The sequence below is a fragment of the Odocoileus virginianus genome, chromosome 6 (assembly GCF_023699985.2).
Source record: "Odocoileus virginianus isolate 20LAN1187 ecotype Illinois chromosome 6, Ovbor_1.2, whole genome shotgun sequence".
NCBI lineage: Eukaryota > Metazoa > Chordata > Mammalia > Artiodactyla > Cervidae > Odocoileus > Odocoileus virginianus.
Genome location: NC_069679.1, coordinates 18,633,831 through 18,651,235, shown reverse-complemented (window position 1 = coordinate 18,651,235; position 17,405 = coordinate 18,633,831). Strand labels below are relative to the sequence as shown.

Here is a 17,405-nt window from a genome sequence, read left to right as displayed (position 1 = left end):
GGCTTTGCTCCATCCTCAGGGTCTCATCCTAGGCCTTCATCATTTCTGGATTATTATAAAAGCCTCCTACCTGCTCTCCCCTCCTCCAGTCTTGCATGCCTCAAACCCATCCCAGTTTACACTCAAGAGTCAATCTTTCTAAATCCAAAACTTATCACAGCACTACCCTGCTTAAGACCCTCCATGGCTCACAAAGCCTTTAGGTCCTCTGACATGGCATAGGAGACTCTTAATGATTGAGTCCCTGTGTGACACATTAATAAAAAAACATTTTATTTTCAAATAATTTCAAACTTTTTGAAATACTGTAAGAATAGTAAAAAGAATTTATCCTTGTAGAATCTAAAATATGACACAGATGAGCTTATCCTTGAAACGAACAGACTCACAGAGAACAACCTTGTGGTTGCCAAGAAGAGAGGGGTCTGGGGAGGAAAGAATTGGGAGTTTGGGATTAGTAGATGCAAACCGTGTGTGTGTGCTAAGTCACTCAGTTGGGTCTGACTCTGAGACCCTATGCACTGTAGCCCACCAGGCTCCTCTGTCCATGGGATTCTCAAGGCAAGAATACTGGAGTGGGTACTGCAGTGGGTAATGCCATGGCCTCCTCCAGGGATCTTCCCGACCCAGGGATCGAACCTTCATTTTTTATGTCTCCTGTATTGGCAGGCAGGTTCTTTACCACTAGCGCCACTTGGGAAGCCCAGATGCAAACTACTATGTATAAAATAGATCAACAACAAGATCCTATTGTACTGCATAGGAAACTATATTCAATATCCTGTGATAAACTATCATGGAAAAGAACATCAAAAAGAATGTATAGGTAACTGAATCACTTCGCTATACAGTAGAAATTAACACATTTCTACTCTATCAACTATAAATGATTCTTTCATCCAAATTCACCACTCACAAGCCCTAGGAAACAGCCTCAGTGAGAGCACGAACCGTGCATTTTTTTTCACAGTGTCTGGCACAGAGTTGATATTCAATAAACTCATGGAAGAAATTAATCTGTAAGTGGACCGATGGAGGAGCTGATGAAGGGCAATTTCTGGTTAAACAGAGTGGACTGAACACAATGTCACCTCCACTCGTTCCTGAATATTCACTTAAATGACTGTTAATCCTAAAGACAAAGAGAAGAGATGGCAGCAGCCAAGCGTGGGAAGGCAACTGACCTGGCAGCCCAGTCATGCGACCCTCAGAAGAGCAGCTTGGAAGAAAGGCTTAGGAGTGGAGGCACAGGTGTGTCTGACACTCGGGCAGAAGGGCTGCAAAGGGAAATGCAGGCTGAAAAAACCTGGGAGCGACTAGGCTCCCCAGAGCTCCTGCCCAGCATCACACAAACATGCAACCAACTCTCCCTTCAAGGTCAGCAGGGAAACTTCTCTAGAGAAATGTGCTCCACTGATGGACAGTGAGCAACTACTCCATGCCAGGCTCAGTCCTGGATGCCCAGAAATCTCCATGGAAACACAGCCAAGGCCTGTCCCCATGGAGCTGCTGCCTTGTGGGGGAGACACAAGCCAGTGGGCCTGTGATAACTGCTCTGGAGCAAGCGGCAGTGGGGCAGGGAGGGTGACGTGCTTCTGGCTGGAGAGCAGGACCCTGAAAGGAGAAGTGAGCCGTGCGCACACCCGAGGGAAGAGCACCGCAGCCAGACACAGCGGGCGGGACGCGCAGACCTCGACAGGGAAGCACGCTCAGCGAGCGAACACCCTGGAAGCTGATGTGGCGGGGAGGTGATGGGGAAGGTGAAGGGGCAAAGGCAGCCTTAGATGGCCTGGGGCCAGATCACAGAAGGATCCACTGGTGCCCCAGCTGCCTGCGTTTGGGAATCACCTGGAGAGCTTTAAAAATTGTGAGTCCCACCCTAGAGTTTCTGATTTGAATTTTTGATAGTTATGGGGTGTGGCTGGTTATCACTAGTTTCAAAATCTCCAAGGGTGGTTTCAATGTGCAGATGAGGTTAGAACCACGGAGTCAGAGGAGTTCTGGGCTCAAGGACACCAGGTATAGATGTGGGAGGAAGTGGGGGGCTCCACTGGAAACAGGGAGGTTAAGAAAAGGGTGACAAGCCCCCAGTCCCTCCCACCTCCTTTCCCACCTGACTCCAAGAAACCACTGACGGAAAATCCTGGCAGCCAGACTCTCACACATCCATTGGAGACTGATTTGGCAACAGTGAATGCCCCAGCAAGAGGCAGGGAAAAGTCAAACAGGGCACACCTAGTGCTTTAATTTCTTGAAAACCAAGAGGCATACATACCCCAACCAACAGAATAGGAGAAATGAAAAACTGCCATAACCGCTGAGAAAAAAAAATGAGGAAAATACAAATATCTGTAATATAGATGACTGGGGGACTATGTAATTAAGTAAGTAATTTAACCATGAAGTAAGACTGCTTAGACGCCCTTGAACACACTCATTTGGAACAAAACTGAGAGCCAGGCTCTGTAATGGATGGAAACACTGCAATAGTTTTTACTAGGTAGAAAATACATGAAGAATTCCAACAGTTTTAAAAGCTTTTCTTTTTTCAGAATGATACAACATCTCTTAAAACTATACATATAACATACTCAAGTACATATACAATTAGATATAAACATGAGACCACATGCTATTTCTAAAAATATCTAATACACTTATGAGAATATCAAATATCTCTTAACTGCCTATATCAGCTGTCTCAATTACTGTACAAATTGACAGAAGCAAGCATCATTAAACAAATTTATCTTGTACACTTTAAAAGTAAAATTCAAATACCTAAATGTCTAAGGAACATCAATATTTTAAAGATGCCAATGAGGCAGAAGGCATAAAGTAACAATATTTTAAAGTAATGCTTCTAGTATCTTTTAATAAATATCTAAAAATACTAAAAATGTAAAAAAACAAGCAAAAAAAGAACCCTGTCTGTACTCATGGATATGATGGCAGGAGTTTGAGACCTCAAGAATGCATCTAAAATAAAGTATAATTTTGGAGGGTTGTTTAAGCATGACAATTCAACTCATTTCCACAAACATTTATTTTTTTAATTTAAATGTACTATTTTATATATCTTTAATCATTTGACATATCTGGAGTTATCCCCATTTACATTTATTTATTGATGTCCTATTATAAGCCAAGTATCCCATCAGGTGTTGACACCTCAAAGATGAAAAGTATTGCCTCTGTCTTCAAGGAACTTAAAAGTCATGAGGGAGAGGGACACCCGAACACTTCAAGTTGCCATTCCAGGTCATTACCAGGGTTGCGGGAATGCGGGTCCAAGGGACAGAGCCAACACAGAGAAGGCGAGGACTGACTGACCGCGCTGGGCTATCAGGGAAAACTCCAAGAAGGAAACAAGGATGAGTGAGAGTCTTTAAAGAAAAGCTGGTTAAGGGAATAATCAGATGAAACACCTGGTTAAAAGGTAGAGAGTCTGGTATGTTCCAGAAATGGTAAGCAGTTGCTACTGTTAAAAGAAGAGTGAACTTGAGAGAGGAGGTGGGGCCTTGGCCGAGGCCAGATCTCGGGAAGTCTCGTGTGGTGCTCCTGTCTGCACTTCCAGCACCAAAATCTGTATGAAGGCCTCCTTGAGGGAGGAGGCAAACACTGTTCAAGGAATAGCTTGCTTCACAGTATTTCTGAAACAATTTCTCAACAGTTAATATTTCGACCATGTCGATGTAGTACAATACTTACATTGTCAATGTAATACTTACATTATTCCCTGAACAAAAATTAAAGACTAAACAAGCCTTCAAATCCCTTCATTCATTTCCCTCTCCTTCGTTGTAGAATTTCATCTCATTATTCTGGAGCCCACGCTCTTCCATTCTCATCAAACCTGTCTCCGTGAAGGCAAGAGACATTTTACCCAAATGATTCTAAATACCTAAGAAGCGAATTTCCTTCCCAATCCATGTCAACAGACACAAATTCTCAATTTCAAGTTTTGCATTCACGCACTTCAGCACATTTTCTCCACAACCTCAGTAATTCTATAACCTCTGTGCCCCATTTCTAATTCACATTCTTTCTGAATTCACTTAGTTTATACTAAACATAACACTAGATCCTTGCCAGGAATTATGCTACTGATTTTATGTCTACTCTATTTCCAGTTTATGTGAGTGTAGCATTGCTCTTTAGGGTTCCAGGAGAATAAAGAGTGGAGATAACAAACACAAAATGACCTATGGCATTGTTGATACAATATATCCTCTCCTACATCCTCGCAAACTTTGATCTACTGATTATTACTTCTTTTTGTTTCATTTCAATGTCATCCTTTATGGGCTTCTTCTTCACAACCCACTTACAAGCTTAAGTTTCCTATACTTGAAAATGTTTGAAATATTCTGCAATCCACGCACATCCTTTCCTTGGACTGTCTGTCTCTCGACCTCTGCCTCTTCTCCAACAAACTTCTTAACATGAGCTAAACCTACTCTCCATTTTTTTCTCATTCATCCTTCAGATCCCAACACGCTGGCTTCTGTACTCACTGCCCCACTGAACTGCCCTCACCACAGTGACTCTCAAGCCACAATTATTTATTATAAATCCTCATCCTGCTTTACTGCTCTATGGCATTTAACATCATTTCTCCTTGAAACCTTTGCCTTTTTCATTTCCACCAGAAACTCTTTCCTATCTTTACCCCTCTCTCAAGTCCAAATTCCTCTTCTGTACATTCCCCAAATGTTGATGCTCCCTAGGAGTACCTCTCAGTAAAGGTTTCCAAGGAGAATACTCATTCCCTATTTTGTGCTCATACCCTTTCTGTGTACCTCTACCAGATGCTGGTCACATACTTGCATGCTTATGCACCCTGCTAGTCTGAAAGCTCCTCCAAGGCAGGAACCAAGTCTTGTTCCTCTTTGTGCCCCTACCAACCACCCCAGGGCCCTAGCATAGTACCCAAACACACGCTGTTGTTCAACAGATGTTTCTGGAATGAACAACAAATCAGTAATCAAGTTAACAAGACTATTTGTATTTTTAAAATATATGTGCATGTAATACTGAGATAATTCAGCTTACAGTTCCTATAAATAATTCTTCCTACAGTTCCCACAAATGAAATTTATTTTAAATATTTAACCAAATTATATAGTTAGAGTGTCTATAGTTTATCATTTTAATTACCTCTACAGCATCCAGTTCATCTGGTCTCAAAGGCCATAAAAAGTTACAAGGTACCTTCAGCCAAATGAGCCAGCATGGCCTCAAAAGCCAAATTCACTTTATGCCAAATGGCAAGTATCTCTAGCATCCATAATAAGGGATGAAGAGGGAGAAGGGGGAGCAGGCACCATGTTGGGCCATGAAGGTGGAAAGAAAAAGCCCCTAAAGCAAGCAAGAAGCATATTGAGGAGACGGATGAGGAGGATAAGGCATTCAGGCAGAAAAAGAACAAGAAGCAAAAGAAATTGAAGGAGCTAAAAGCGAAGGCAAGGAATTCCCTGGTGGTCCAGTGTTTAGGATTTGGTGCTTTCACTGCCGAGAGCCCAAGTTCAATCCCCGGTTGGGAAAATAAGATCCCACAAGCCAGAAGGAGAGGCCAAAAACAAAATATAAAATAAAAGTAAAAGCCATGGGAAAAGGCCCCCTGGCCACAGGTGGAATTAAGAAATCTGGCAAAAAGTACGCTGCTCCTTGTGCCTGGGGTAATGATGATTCTTAATTCCATTCCTATTTAAATTCAATTCCATTTAACATCTGGATTCCCTGCTGTAACATCTGTTGCCACATAGAGTTAGAATGAAGTACTGTCTTGGAAACTACTGTACACTTAAGAGTAAATTTTTGTTAAAAAAAAGAAACTAGAGAAAATTTTATTATTTAGATACTCCCGACTATGAGGGAAAAGATACTTACCAACCCAATTAGGGTCACCCTAGAACAAGCCAAGCAAACCAATAAGCAGAAGAAGATGGAGGTGGGGACTACTTCCAAAGTTCAAGGACCACATCCACTATTGAAGTATCACACATACAGTGAATATAAAATCAAGAAGAAATTATTTAAGAAAGACCAAGGCAGCAGAGGAGGAGAGTCTGACAGCTAGACTTCAAAGTTCAACTGTATCTAAACTAAGAAGGATGTCTCTATTCTTCAAGGAAATCACTCTTACCTCCATTGATAAGGCCAGATAAGACCAACACCAAACACTAATTTCCTAAATACCTACCACACACAATTCACTCTTCTCCATTCATGTAAGCACAGCTCTAGAGCACAAAAATCCATTCCATTTCAATAGCAAGGTCTCCAGATCACCAAGAGTTTATGTGACTATAGTAACCAAGGGTTTATGTGACTATAGTAACAGAAGACATGCTTTAGGACCAAATTTCTCTTTATCTGGCTTAGTTTTTAGCAATCAGTCTATGCCGAGGTGGCTACATATTCAACAGATAACAGCAGCTCACAAATGAATGTGGGGGGAGTGGGGATGAGTAATATTATCTTCAATTAGAAAAATGCCAGTTCTGTTTTCCACATCAAAGAGGAAAGAAAAATTCACTCTAATTTTCAAGGGTACAGATGGAGCGAGCTGGAAGAGGCAACGCACTGAGAAGACAGCAAAACACCTTGCAACCTATTTCCTGAACTATTAGAAGACGACTCCTAAATTTATCCTACTTTGTCTATATAGACGTTTGCCTGTAATTGGTAGCACCTGTAGTATTTGTTGGTTAGAGGCAAATATGAAATTAAATCTCATTTACTGCAATTTCAGTATCTCTCCTCTTTCTGAGTCAGACATCAGCATGCTCAATGGCAAAAATTACAATGAATCTCCGAAAAGAGATGAAATTGCATAAGTAATGAAACAGAGTTACTTTTTAAAAATGGCTCCCAAACAGCATAAATAGAAAAATAAGAGTAAATACACATTTGATTTTTGAATAGCAACTTAAATTTACCTAATTTCCTGAGACAGCTGAACTGGATATGAGATGAAACTGACTGAGGAAAACAATATAGACAAAATGTCAATCAATAACTACATTTAAGTGTCTAACATAACACTATAAGACAGCCACATACACACAAGAATGCCAAGTCTGACCTGACCTTTGTCCACAGAATCTAAAAAGGGAAATAAAACATTTCAAGGAGTACCCCAGTATTAGGAATAAGATTCTTCCATTTACTTTCAGTCTCACAAACTCAATTCTTATTAATTCAGATGAATAACACCTGAGTTATCAATGTCACCATTTCTCAATCATTAGTTTCTACCTAGACAAGTCTCTGAAAGCACTACTGACAAGTATCAGATGGTTATCTTCCTACAACTTTGAAAAGGGTACAAAACATCTTGGTTAGTGACTACCTATCCAAGAATTCAATACAAAATGATATGCTTACCTTTCAGATGGCATTGAGGATACATGGCTGCCTTTTTTTTTTTTTTCCTAACAGCACCTACAGCCTTGCCCATCAGAAAATCCTATAGGATCTGTGCTCATCAGCATTCAAAGTACTCTCTTAAGGTTTATCTTTTTGCTAAAGCTTTTGCCTTAGTGACTGAAAGAGACTACTGAAATATACTTGGGCAAAGGATTAAGTTTTTTTAAAAATCTAGACAGCGACCAAAATGTGAGTAAGAAGGAAAATGTAAATTAAGCTAACGTTCTGGGTTGAGCAGATAATTACAGTCTTTGATAAGAAAGCAAGCAGACAAAAATCTCATTAAATATTTGGTGCCCTATTTGCCCCTAATACTTATAAAATCTGAAGCCATAATCCACAATGTATAACACTTAAACCATGGAGACTGCAGAGAATGATAACATCCTAGACCAAAAGGTATCTCAAGTAGCCATCTGATCTCATCTGCTGCCTCCAACACTAAGCTAGTCATGACAAGTGACAATAACCTCATTTTAAAGAGGATCATGAATTCTGGAATTCTGAGAATAAAATGAGAAATGAAGCAGAAGGAATAAGAGGAGGATAAGAAATATGAGGGGAGGGGAGGGAACGGAAATAAAAGTGTGTGTGTGCATGCTCAGTTGCGTCTAACTCTGCAACCCTATGAATTGCAGCCCTCCATGCTTCTCTGTCCATGTGATTCTCCAGGCCGGAATATGAGAGTGGGTTGCCAGTTCCTACTCCAGGGGATATTCCTGACCCAGGAATCGAACCTGAGTCTCCTGCATTGGCAGTTGGATTCTTTACCACTGAGCCACCAGGGAAGCCTAGATTATTACATACCTAATAGTTTGTATCTCTTACTCTCCCCTACCACTATATTGCCTCTCCCCACTTCCCTCCCCCTGGTAACCACTGGTTTATTCTCTGTATCTGGGAATCTGCCTCTTTTTTGATATATTCACTAATGTGTTGTCCACACATTACAGTCTTTAAGAGCCTGTGCCCAGACCTGCACTTGCCTACAACATGGTGGGAGTGTGGGCAAGTGGACACATGCTCCAGGGAGACCCAACCACCATTCTGTTAAATTACACGTCTCTTGCTTTTTCAAAATCAAGCAGTTGTAGTTCATCTCTCTCCCAATCAGTAAATTATGTTACCTATTCCTTGGCAACCAACAGAGACAGAGGGGTGACTGGCCACTATTAGCTGAAACATTCAGTGTAAACATAACTGACTGTAAGAGAAACTAAGAGTGGTAATAACCAACTAAAACAGTAAGAGGTGCACTTCATTCATTCACATCTTCAAAGCACCCTCTATAAAGATAAATGAAATAACAACTGTCCTTTAATTATAATTTATTTTGAGTGCTAAATGTGTTTGATTTAAAACTCTATCTTGGTGCTTGGATGCTCAGTCATGTCCAACTCTTTGTAACCCCATGGACTGTAGCCCACCAGGCTCCTCTGTCCATGGGATTTTCCAGGCAAGAATACTGGAGTGGGTTGCAATTTCCTCCTCCAGGGGATCTTCCCAACACAGGGATCAACCTTGCATCTCTTATGTCTCCTGCATTGGAAGACAGATTCTTTACCACTAGCACCGTGTTCAGTTCAGTTCAGTAGCTCAGTCATGTCCGACTCTCTGCGACCCCAATGACTGCAGCACGCCAGGCCTCCCTGTCCATGACCAGCTCCTGGAGTTTACTCAAACTCATGTCCATTGAGTCAGTGATGCCATCCAACCATCTCATCCTCTGTCGTCCCCTTCTCCTCCTGCCTTCAATCTTCCCCAGAATCAGGATCTTTTCAAATGGGTCAGCTCTTCCTATTAGGTGGCCAAAGTATTGGAGTTTCAGCTTCAACATCAGTCCTTCCAATGAACATTCAGGACTGATCTCCTTTAGGATGGACTGGTTGGATCTCCTTGCAGTCAAGGGATTCTCAAGAGTCTTCTCCAACACCACGGTTCAAAAAAATCAATTCTTCAGTGCTCAGCTTTCTTTATAGCACCATGTAGGAAGTCCCAAAACTCTTTTTTTTTTTTTTGTCTGTGCTGGGTCTTAATTGCCGCATATGGCATCTTCAGCTGTGCCATGTGTGATCTAGTTCCCCAACCAGGGATCAAACCCAGACCCCCTGCATTGGGAGTGTGGAGTCTTAACCACTGGACTACCAGGGAAGTCCCCCAGAACTCTATCTTAATGCTTTCTTTAAATAAAAACACGTTGGGTATAACGCAACCTTTTGCAGTGACCCTGATCAGTCATTATAAAGGGACCCTTTCAAGACTACAATACCTCAGGGCTGTTTGCCTCCACCGTAATGAACACTGAGTTTTGGCTTCTGATGTCTAGTTTCCCCATCTTCTCAACGTGAGTTTGCTGCCCACTCTGCTATTGTCTACGTGCTTGGCCCCACTTGCCCAGTTCTGTTCCAATTTGCCGACCCTACTCTCGTCAGCCTCTGTGTCTCTGCTCCTGCTGTTTCCTCAACCCCAATGCCCTTCTCCAGCCACACCCTTGCCAACATGGTATCTCAAACTTTCTGACATCTGTCAGTCTGAAAGCTGAAAAATATGGATTTCAGTTCAATTTTAATTTGCATCTCTCTTGTCATGAGTGGGTTGAAAATCTTTTCACATATTTAAGAGCCATTTGCATTTCATTTTCTGTGAATAGTCTGCTCATAGCATTTGCCGATTTTTAATAAGGTTGTTAAAACTCATCACATACATGGTGGAAATCAGTTCTCTGTAATGAGTTATAATCCTCTCCACCAACCCCCACCACCATGCATATAATCATATGTCTTTTGGTTTTGGTTATGGTTTTTGCCATGCACAAATTCTAAATTTTTATATGATTATTTTATCTATTCCTTGACAATCAACAGAGACAAAGGGGTGACTGGTCACTATTAGCCTAAACATTCAGTGTAAATGTAACTCCAAACATAAGACCAAAGTCTTGTATGGTTTCTGGATTTTATGTGTCATTTATAAAGACTTTCCCCATTCTTGGGCTTCCCTTGTGGCTCAGCTGGTAAAGAATCCACCTGTGGGGCAGGAGACCTGGGTTCAATCCCTGGGTTGGGAAGATCCCCTGGAGAAGGGAAAGGCAACCCACTCCAGTATTCTGCCCTGGAGAATTCCATGGACTGTATAGTCCATGGGGTCGCAAAGAGGCAGACACAACTGAGCCACTTTCACTCTCTCCATTCTGACATTAGAAAAGAACTTGTCCATGATTTGTTCTAATACTTTCATGTGATTTTTGCTTTACATTTAAAATTTTGACCCACACTGACTTTATCCCACTATATAGTCTGAGGTTTGAATCTGACTTTTTCCCCAGATGGTGACTCCACTTGGACCATCATCACTGATTGACAAAGCCATCTTTTTCCCAGTAATAAGAAATGTTTGAGGTTTGGGGTGTTTGATTATGTCATGATTCTTTGGTGCTTAGAATTTCCAGAATAATGACATTGAGGTAAACTAGAATTAAGAGCAACTTAGACTTTAAAGCATGGCCTTATATCTTTCATTAAAGTACAAGAATTTATTTTACCTGCGAGATCCTTGGGGCAGGCCATGCACCTTTCTGTGACTAGCATACAGTAACTGTTCAATAAAGGTCCTTTGAATGAATACTGGTCAACATTTTCTACGACCAAGTACAGATTTAAATTCTCTCAGGATCTGGAGAGAGTTGCATCATTGTTGATTAACTATGTATATGCCCCGAAGGATGATTTTGCCAAATTTCCCCTATCCACTCTAGCCTTTTCTTTGACAAAAGCCCTTCAATCTAGTAAAAATCTAGTAACCTCACTAGAGTTCATTAACAGTCAATCACAGTTCAACTAGTTATACTACAGTCACTATGGAAAATGATCTGACAGTTTCTTAGAAAATTGAGCATATATCTACCCTATGACCCAGCATTTCTACCCCTAGGTATTTACCCAAGAATGATGAAAATGTGTGACCACAAAGAGACTTGTATGTAAATGTTCATAGAAATTTTATCCATGATAACCCAATACTGGGACTAAAACAAATGTGTCTGAACAGAATAAATAAACCACTGTGCTGTATTCAGATGATAGGACATTACTCAGCAGTAAATAGGAATAAACTACATGCAACAACCCAGGTGATACTCTCAAATCATTACACATATGAAAAATAGCCAGACATAAAGAGTACATTCTGTGTACCTCCATTTGCATGCCATCCAAAAAAAAAAAAAGGTAAACTAATCATGATGATAGAAAACAAGCCATGCTGATTCATGTCAATGTATGGCAAAAACCACTACAATATATTTTTGAAATAAAATAAAATAAAAAAAAAAAAAGAAAACAAGCCATGATTCCCTGAGGAAAGAGGAGAAAAGATCGCTCTGGAGAGATGATAATACTTTCTATCAGTGATTTTCAAAGTGCTAGCCCTGGACCAATAGCACTGGGGGACTGTCAGGGATGTAAGGTCTTAAGTCCCTGCCCCAGACATACTGAATCTGAAACTGAGGGTGGGTCCAGCGGGAGCATCTATGCTTTAACAAGCCAACCAGGTCTTTATGATGCTCCCTGAAGTGGAGAGCCACTCTTCTGTATCTTATGAGTAAGGGTGAGTACACAGGTGCATACAACTATCAAAACATAAGTAAATGTTCACTTAGGATCCAAGCATTTTACAAGCAAATGATACCTCAATTTTTAGAATTTGGATATAATTCCTTAAATACTATCTTTAACCCAAGTCTATCTCCACCGCCTGTTTTCTACAGCTTGACATCTGGCAAAATAATCCACCTGGAAGTTTGAATGAGAAAACTTCCTCTTCTACTGCTTCCCCTCCTTTGCTCTATGCAGTCAATCACCACATCTGGTAAATGTACCTCTGAAATGCCTCCCCTCCTCCATTTCTAGAATCCCTCATCCAACATCCCAATTCAGCAGACCTCCTCATTGTTTCACCTGGTCTAACCAAACAGCTTATCTCTCTCATTGTCTGATTCAGTCTCTAAATCACCAGGACTATTTCTCTGTGTCAGTTCAGCACTTTCTTACTTTTTAAAAAACTTTTTCTTACCTTTTTAAAGACTATGACTCTAATCTATCTCGAGTACAAAGTCTACACCAAAAACTTTTAGTAACTTTTAGTGAACTATTGCAGTACTTTAGTAAAAATGCAGTACTTGGATGCAATCTCAAAAATGACAGAATGATCTCTGCTCATTTCCAAGGCAAACCATTCAATATCACGGTAATCCAAGTCTATGCCCCAACCAGTAACGCTGAAGAAGCTGAAGTTGAATGGTTCTATGAAGACCTACAAGACCTTCTAGAACTAACACCCAAAAAAGATATCCTTTTCATTATAGTGGACTGGAATGCAAAAGCAGGAAGTCAAGAAACATCTAGAGTAACAGGTAAATTTGGCCTTGGAGTAGAGAATGAAGCAGGGCAAAGCTAGCTTATAGAGTTCTGCCAAGAGACAGCACTCGTCGTAGCAAATACCCTCTTTCAACAGCACAAGAGAAGACTCTACACACGGACATCACCAGATAGTCAACACCGAAATCAGATTGATTATATTCTTTGCAGCCAAAGATGGAGAAGCTCCATACAGTCAGCAAAAACAAGACTGGGAGCTGACTGTGGCTCAGATCATGAACTCCTTATTGCCAAACTCAGACTTAAACTGAACAAAGTAGGGGAAACCACTAGACCATTCAGGTATGACCTAAATCAAATCCCTTATGACTACAGAGTGGAAGTGAGAAATAGATTTAAGGGACGAGATCTGATAGACAGAGAGCCTAATGAACTATAGAAGGAGGTTCGTGAGATTGTACAGGAGACAGGGATCAAGACCATCCCCATGGAAAAGAAATGGAAAAAAGCAAAATGGCTGTCTGAGGAGGCCTTACAAATAGTTGTGAAAAGAAGAGAAGCGAAAACCAAAGGAGAAAAGGAAAGATATTCCCATTTGAATGCAGAGTTCCAAAGAATAGCAAGGAGAGATAAGAAAGCCTTCCTCAGTGATCAGTGCAAAGAAATAGAGGAAAACAACAGAATGGGAAAGACTAGAGATCTCTTCAAGAAAATTAGAGATACCAAGGGAACATTTCATGCAAAGATGGGCTCAATAAAGGACAGGAATGGTAGGGACCTAACAGAAGCAGAAGATATTAAGAAGAGGTGGCAAGAATACACAGAAGAACTGTACAAAAAAGGTCAGCTTTCATTCCAATCCCAAAGAAAGGCAATGCCAAAGAATGCTCAAACTACCACACAATTGCACTCATCTCATATGCAAGTAAAGTAATGCTCAAAATTCTCCAAGCCAGGCTTCAGCAATACGTGAACTGAGAACTTCCAGATGTTCAAGCTGGTTTTAGAAAAGGCAGAGGAACAAGAGATCAAATTGCCAACATCTGCTGAATCATCAAAAAAGCAAGAGAGTTCTAGAAAAACATCCATTTCTGCTTTATTGACTATGCCAAAGCCTTTAACTGTGTGGATCACAATAAACTGTGGAAAATTCTGAAAGAGATGGGAATACCAGACCACCTGACCTGCCTCTTGAGAAACCTGTATGCAGGTCAGGAAGCAACAGTTAGAACTGGACATGGAACAACAGACTGGTTCCAAACAGGAAAAGGCATATATCAAGGTTGTATATTGTTACCCTGCTTATTTAACTTAAATGCAGAGTACATCATGAGAAACGCTGGGCTGGAGAAAGCACAAGCTGGAATCAAGATTGGCAGGAGAAATATCAATAACCTCAGATATGCAGATAACACACCCTTACGGCAGAAAGTGAAGAAGAACTAAAGAGCCTCTTGATGAAAGTGAAAGAGGAGAGTGAAGAAGCTGGCTTAAAGCTGAACATTCAGAAAACGAAGATCATGGCATCTGGTCTCATCACTTCATGGCAAATAGATGGGGAAATAGTGGAAACAGTGGCTGACTTTATTTTTCTGGGCTCCAAAATCACTGCAGATGGTGACTGCAGCCATGAAATTAAAAAACGCTTACTCCTTGGAAGGAAAGTTATGACCAACCTAAACAGCATATTAAAAAGCAGAGACATCAGCCCAGGCTGGATGCATGAGACAAGTACTCGGGCCTGGTGCACTGGGAAGACCCAGAGGAATCGGGTGGAGAGGGAGGCAGGAGGGGGGATCAGGATGGGGAATACATGTAAATCCATGGCTGGTTCATGTCAATGTATGACAAAAACCACTACAATATTGTAAAGTAATTAGCCTCCAACTAATAAAAATAAATGAAAAAAAGAAAAAAAGAAAGCAGAGACATTACTTTGTCCACAAAGGTCTGTCTAGTCAAGCCTATGGTTTTTCCAGTGTTCATGTATGGATGCGAGTTGGACTATAAAGAAAGCTGAGTGCAGAAGAACTGATGCTTTTGAACTGTGGTGTTGGAGAAGACTCTTGAGAGTCCCTTGGACTGCAAGGAGATCCAACCAGTCCATCCTAAAGGAGATCAGTCCTGGGTGTTCATTGGAAGGACTGATGTTGAAGCTGCAACTCCAAAACTTTGGCCACCAGATGTGAAGAGCTAACTCATTTGAAAAGACCCTGATGCTGGGAAAGATTGAGGGCAGGAGGAGAAGGGGAAGACAGAGGATGAGATGGCTGGATGGCATCACTGACTCAATGGACATGGGTTTGAGTGGACTCCGGGAGTTGGTGATGTACAGGGAGGCCTGGCGTGCTGCGGTTCATGGGGTCGCAAAGAGTTGGACATGACTGAGCGACTGAACTGAACTGAGTAAACTTTTAGTAACAGCCCAATATATCCAGTCCTATCCCAAGTCACTGGCTCCCTTGGACCTTACACCATACCCACCCTGGCACAGTCAAGATTTTCCTAAAATGCCAACCATTCTCTTGCTCCCAAATCCTTCACTCAAGCTGCTTCCCATCTCTAAACTGCCACCCCTCCCTCCTCCCTGCCTGGTGTAATCCTTGCTGTCCATTAAAATCCAGCTAAAATATCATCACTTTTGTAAAAGTTCCCTATCTTCTTACCCCAGGCAAAATTACTTGCTTCCTTTCCTCCTTCAGAAAATGTGTTTCTATCTATGCCTCACTCTTCTTCTCAGGAACATTTCAGTCTTCAAATCAGCAGTTCAAGGCAATCTCCTTATGTCACATCACTACTTATGACCTTTCAATGGGTTTCTATCACCTACTAGACAAATTGTAAATTCCTTAGCAGAAAGTCTAGTATGAGTCTGCCTTCAGGTCCCTCAATCTCTCTCTAACCCAGCACTCACAGTCCCGAGAGCACTGCGAGGAAGGACCAGATCTCAAAGCACCATGCTTTCTTGAGTTTCACGCTCCGGTGCTTCCTTTCCCGCCTAGAAGACCTTCCCCAGCCCACCCCCACTTCCTCTTTCCCCGATCTCCTCTCACACTCTCTAGTGAAAGAAGAGTGCTTGGAGTCAAAACTACAACAAACCAGTAACAGGACATCAGGTTTGAGAATAAGGAACAGGCAACAAAGAAGATCAGAAGCCAAGGAAACTCGAGTCAGAGCCAGAAGGAAGAAGAAGCTGAGCTGGCCTCTCCCAGAAATGCTGGAGACGCGGGTAAAGCCTGGGGTCTGCCCTGGAGAAGCTCTAGTGGACAGACATAAAACAAATGTCTACAATGCAGTGTGTGACAAAAGAATGCTATTATTTGACGAAGGACACATATCAGATACACAGAGAGACAAATATTTAAATAAATTAAAGGCACATCAACGTGAAATTTAACCAAAGATCAAGGAGATCCCTCTTCAACTCCAATACCATCACTGCTGTGGTGTGAGTGAAGTGAAGTCGCTCAGTCATGTCCAATTCTTGGCGACCCCATGGACTGTAGCCTACCAGGCTCCTTGGTCCATGGGATTTTCCAGGCAAGAATACTAGAGTGGGTTGCCATTTCCTTCTCCAGGGGATCTTCCCAACCCAGGGATCGAACCCAGGTCTCCCACATTGTAGGCAGACGTTTTACCATCTGAGCTACCAGGAAAGCCCTGCTGTGGTGAATTAACTACTAAATCCTTGTGGAATTACTTGCCCTTAGGCATATCATTTAACCCTTCAGATCTTCAATTCCCTTATTATGAAGTAAGAGAACTTGATCAGATATGGAGGATTTTTTGAGCAATACAACATTCACAAACAAAAGCAGAATCCTAGAGACACTGAATATGTGGACTCTGTCAGCATGAGGGAAAGAGAATGACTTCTGGGTACTCAAGTAGATGGGAACATAAAACTGATGGATGGGATTTTATGTCACATCAGTGAATATGACATTGAATTTTAAAATCCTGAAAACTGCAGCTTATATGGATCTGCTGACACAACCTCAACCATACTAGCAAATGCACTCCCATAATCAGGTTGTTATGGCAACAAGAATACTTGGGTTAAAAAGAGGAAGAGAATATGTGCGCATCTGTCTCAGATTGTTGCCACTCCTATTATTTTAAATGTTTTTGCACATAATCTCAATCTAATTCTCCACTTAGCACACAAGAAGCCTCTTGTTAATGTTTCAGGATAAACAAGGAAAATAAAATCAGCTTCACAAAACTGATTCTTCTGGAGGGGTTCAAAGAACACTGAGCCATTATCTATTCCCCAGCACACCTCCTCTCCAAAACCTCCCTGATCTCTCCAGGTAGAACTGTCTCCTCTTGCGTGCAATCCCCATTTTACTGACTATTCCACAACCACTTTAGTAACTATCACACTAAGGACCACAATGTTTGTTTCTGAGCCCCACCCCCACCCCCTGTGTCAGCTGCCTGGAAACAGTTTATCCTCAGTGACCTTTACCTATCCAGCCTAGATTGCTTCAGATATTTTAGGTGCTAAATTGTTCAAAGACTAAAATATCAACCCTATCAAATTATAAACATGAAATCTCTACAGAAGACGCTTTTACTTTTTCCAACATATTT

General features: G+C 41.4%; 1 protein-coding gene and 1 pseudogene across 1 annotated transcript in view; one reads left to right on the top strand and one right to left on the bottom strand.

The window, feature by feature from the left end:
• Positions 1-17,405, bottom strand: part of AVEN (apoptosis and caspase activation inhibitor) — a 192,101-nt gene that overhangs the window by 97,383 nt on the left and 77,313 nt on the right. The window lies entirely within an intron of this gene.
• Positions 1,501-17,405, top strand: part of LOC139035456 (lupus La protein homolog pseudogene) — a 46,222-nt pseudogene continuing 30,317 nt past the window's right edge.